Source organism: Crocuta crocuta, unplaced genomic scaffold (genome assembly GCF_008692635.1).
Source record: "Crocuta crocuta isolate KB4526 unplaced genomic scaffold, BGI_CrCroc_1.0 scaffold709, whole genome shotgun sequence".
Classification (NCBI taxonomy): Eukaryota; Metazoa; Chordata; class Mammalia; order Carnivora; family Hyaenidae; genus Crocuta; species Crocuta crocuta.
The window spans coordinates 3,832,458-3,837,177 of record NW_027530619.1 but is presented as its reverse complement, the minus strand read 5'-3'; the positions used below and the strand labels follow the sequence as shown (position 1 = coordinate 3,837,177).

The 4,720-nt window shown below is 35.4% G+C and overlaps 1 pseudogene across 1 annotated transcript; it reads left to right on the top strand.

The window, feature by feature from the left end:
• The first annotated feature begins 920 nt into the window (after positions 1-920).
• On the top strand, positions 921-4,159 carry LOC144234773 (large ribosomal subunit protein eL28-like; annotated as a pseudogene). The gene is made up of 2 exons (XR_013336076.1): positions 921-1,291; positions 3,538-4,159. The product of XR_013336076.1 is annotated as a large ribosomal subunit protein eL28-like (transcript).
• Positions 4,160-4,720: the final 561 nt, after the last annotated feature.

Here is a 4,720-nt window from a genome sequence, read left to right as displayed (position 1 = left end):
TACGCACACAAACTCACATAATTATGAATGAAAAATCTTTAAAAAAAATGAAGTATGGATATATGGATGACCACAGTCAACAGAATATGTGTTTGACAAAAATTAGAAAAGTAGATAGCAAGAAATCACAGTTGCATTCATACAATTCTCCCCCATTCTTGCTACGGGTTCAGGTTTTGACATTATCCTTTATGTAAAATTAATGTTATTTTATTGCAAAGGGACAGCTTACATTGTGCACATTTAAGGACCACCTCCTAGTTGCTATTGCCTAAACCCTGAATATCAACCTGCATATAACGTACATCTATTATGCACCAAGAAATTTTCAATTTGACTCCAAATAGTAAAGGTGAAAAATGTGTTTGCTTCAGTGGATTTATATTTTGCCTTTTGCAACAATTATGCACATAAATGCTTGGTTATATACATATAAAAGTGAAATTGAAATAAAATGATCATTTCTTCAAAAAATTAAATATACCTGCTTGCTGGGAACTAGATAATATGTCAATACTCAATTTACTCTACATAAGAATATTAATAACCGTTCTTTCATTATTTTTGTGACAAAAACTTCTGCTAGTAAGTGGCTCTAAATGAGACAGCGACCAATGATTTACAAAACTCAGGAGTCTTCAAGTTTCTTAATGATAGAATAAGAAAATCAGAAGATATCAAATGGTTTACTCAGTGTTTTAACCTACTTGAATGCAAAAATCCTTTCCTCAATGGCTACCTTTATTGGAACTCTTTCATCTAAAATACCCTAGCTTTACGACACCATGAAATAAAATATGTGGAACAGAGATTATATGATTTTGAAGATTACTTCAAGCTCAAGTTCTATTTTGCCTCTTACTTAAAAAACAGACCCAGTCTTTCCATCTCCTATGTACTTCGTGAGAGGAGGGGCTGCCATGTTCGCGCATCAATAGTTTGTCCGGAAGAACTTCCCCAGCTTCTGAGTCAAGAGGAACAAGCAGACATTCAGCACCACACCCGATAGTCTGAAGGCTCCCAACTCCTTCCGCTAAAACGAGCTGATTCATAGCAAGACTGTGAGCATGGAGCGATGGGCCCTACGTAAAGGTGTAGTGGTGGTCATGAGGCAGAAATCAGGCCAGCAAAACACGTCACCTCCTAAGTATAAACCACCATCCACGAGAATGCCCCTGAACGCTTCGGCCACATCAAGCACGTGATCTGCAAGAGCAAGTACCGCCCATCTCTGCGCATGGCTGCCTTTCGCAGAGCCAGCACCATCCTGCACAGCCAGGAGCCTGTGATGGTGAGAGGAAACAGCTCCACCAAGAGCACCCGAGCACCCGCCCTCCCCTTCTAAAGCAATAATATGTCAACTCCTTTACAAAAATTTTTTCAAAGATACATATTTAATGGGTTAATGTTAATAATGATCAAAGGTGTTTAGCTAGTATTTATTTGTAAACAAAAGAAAAATGAAATATGCAAATTACAGCATTAGTTGTAAATATGTGTGCAAAATGCAAATAGTTCCTATTCAACAGGGGGAAAAAGAAACCGGTGGGATGTAATGCACAAGTCCCCTAATATTAAGTTTAAAACCCACCAATAAAAAAATGGAAACAAAATAGAACAAAACAAAAAACTCAGAATACCGGAAAGATAGGTAAACTGAATGGCAGATGATCGAACTCACCAAGTTCCAAGATATATCACCGTGCTGTGTTTTAATGCCTGCCAATGACCATATTTTTGTTTGTTAAATGGAAATTTAATAACTCTCAACCTAGGGAACATATAAATAAGAAATAAAAGTTGCTTTCGAAAAGTGTTTTCATGAGATGCTATTAAAAGATTAGAGAAAAAGATAGTGCAGAGTCCCTTGTAATTGGGGTGTACCAAACTTATTCCATGGCCCTAGTGCTAAATGAGAGTCCTGGCACTTCTAAGGTAAGATTTAATTTAGTGTAAAATTTATTTTTGTGACTCTTTAGTGTAAAGAATGAAAATCACACAAGGTACATAAAATATTGGGTTCAAAGGCAATTTTATCTTTAGTTTTTGTTTTGGTGTAGGGCAAAACTCTTGTATAAGACATTTATGTTGCTCCAGCAAACTCTTACGTATGGAATTTGGAAGCATGAAGCATCTTCACAAGACAGAGGTGCGATCAAAAGTGACTCTTCAGCTCCCGTTTTCCTGTACCTTGTCAATAAGAAAATGTTGACACTGTTGATAGGGACAACATCGAGTTGACACAACGGGTCTTTATAGTAAAGATACACACTTTTTATTGACTGTACAGAAGTAGTGTTAAGCTGTATTTAGTAAAGCTTCCATACCAGTACACCCTACCCTGGAGGCTCTTCTATAGGAAATCTGATGATGAGTTTCGACATCATTCAAAATAAAATGTTTAACAATGCTTTTTCAAATCTTTAAATATCACAAAACCTTCTTTTGTTCCCATTATGGTTATGCATGTGTACATCCACATATGTATGGCATGTTCACACACATACATATATATGTATATATATGTATATATGTATACACACACACACACACACACGTATATTCAGTTGAGTGACAACTCAAAAGTTTGCAAGAAACATGATATGTATGAAAATCCATAGCCAGGAGGCAAGTTCATTGGTGACAGCAGTTTATATACAGTTCACATTAATTCTGTCTCTAAATATCTTCTGGAGACTCTTTTATTATTTTATGATATCACTTCTTTCAAACTGTTCCATCCTTGGAGATTTATGGTCTTAATTCCCCCAGACATTTGAAAGAATTGGAGAAAAGTTGTGAAGGACATGAATAATCTGGTTTTGTAGGAATCAAGATACTAGAAGACGATTTAAACCTTTTAAAATGTGGAACATTGGGTGGCTCAGTCAGTTAAGCCTCCTACTCTTGATTGTTTTGGCTGAAGTCCTGATCTCATGTATGGGGCTCTTTGTCCACAGCGAGGAGCCTGCCTGGGATTCTCTGTCTATACACCTCCTCTGCTCATGTGTGCATTTGTGATGTTTCCAAAAGTACATTATATAGATATCATAATTTTTTCCTGAAAAGAAAGGAGAAAAAATAAATTAAAAGGAAAGCAAAATCATGAAAATCATTGAAATGTTATTTGGACAGATGAGAGAGAGAGAGAGAGAGATAAGTAGACAGACATAGATGGGTAGACACAGATATATAGATATATTTTCTATAAAATTCATGGTTCAATGGAACCATGTTGGATAAAATGTAATAGGTATCGGCACAGCAGGCACTTTGAAGAGAGTTTGCGTTTGGAATCTCACAACATTCTGTTTCATACCAACATTCTCCCTTTTAGGTAACTGAAAGTACATTTTATTTTTCTTAATCTGGCCAACATTTTGGTTCATTTAAACATTTTAGGGATAATAAAAAGGGGTGAAGAAAGTACATGATTGCCTTTAATATATGAAGGAAAACACTGGATTGAAACCATATTCTTTACCTCAGAACATAGAAATAAAAGTAAAAGCATTTTCTGTCTCTGATCTCTTGCAGGTGCGCCAGCACTGTGTTCTCATCATCATCCTAACACAAAACGTTTATTTTTCTGTGAAAAGGATAACAAACTCTTTAAAGAGATGATGTATTTTCACCTTAGAAGATTCAGAGAGGTACATGATTTTCCTTCCAGTGGTTGAAATTGCTTCATTTTTTAAAACCATAAAATTTCATAGGGCCTGTAGGAAATGGCAGTTCGATTCAGGACTAATCTGTGAGTTCTTAGAAAAATATATTTTTCTTTGTGAATACTTATGGGATAAAAATTGATAGCTATGGACAGATCTCTTTGCTTTACTGTTAAAAAGCAGTGTGACATGTCTTGACAGGCAAGAGAGAGTTAAGATGATAGGTATTACCTGTTTCTGGAAAATGAATGTAATTTAAAACTACATGTGCTGTTCTCCTGACTTGAAAAGATTAAAACAGCATTAACAAGATTTTAAAAAGTATTCCCGAGCCTCCAAAATTTTCCTTTCTTCTCGTCTTTTTGAAGTACCTTTTAAAATTCAGTTTTTATATATTATATGGCATTCCCTTAATAATATCTTTAATATCTTCAGTTATTCAAGACATACTATTTAGAAGTGTCATTTCTTCTGAGAAAAGCATATTCTATGCCAATAAATTACTACAAACAAAATGCACATAGTAGTTTTGTGTTGTACAATCTAGCCTTACATTGCTTATTACATCAATAACTTAATATATCTATATGAATTCCTGCTTGTGGGGCATCTGGGTGCCTCAGTTGGTTAAACATCCGACTCTTGGTTTCAGTTCAGGTCAGGATCTCATGGTTTATGAGTTCCAGCCCTGTGACAGGCTCCACGTTGACAGTCCGGAGCCTCCTTGCAATTCTCTCTCTCCATCTCTCTCTGCCCCTCCCCCACTTGTTCTTTCCCTCTCTCTTGAAATACATAAAATAAGAAAATAAAATAAATTTCTGCTAGTATTTAATTTTATTTTAAAGTTTTGAAATCACTATTGTTTTAAATCTCAGTTTTGTTTTATATAACAATTCTTGAGGACTGATAAGGCAGGCACTACTATTCCTATTTTGAATATGGGAGTGCTTTTCTACTCGTACATGCAAAGCATTGTAGTATTGGGGTTAAAAATGCAAGTCAGCTAATTAATATTCATACAACCTTGAGGAAGAGACAAAAATTAAATTTAA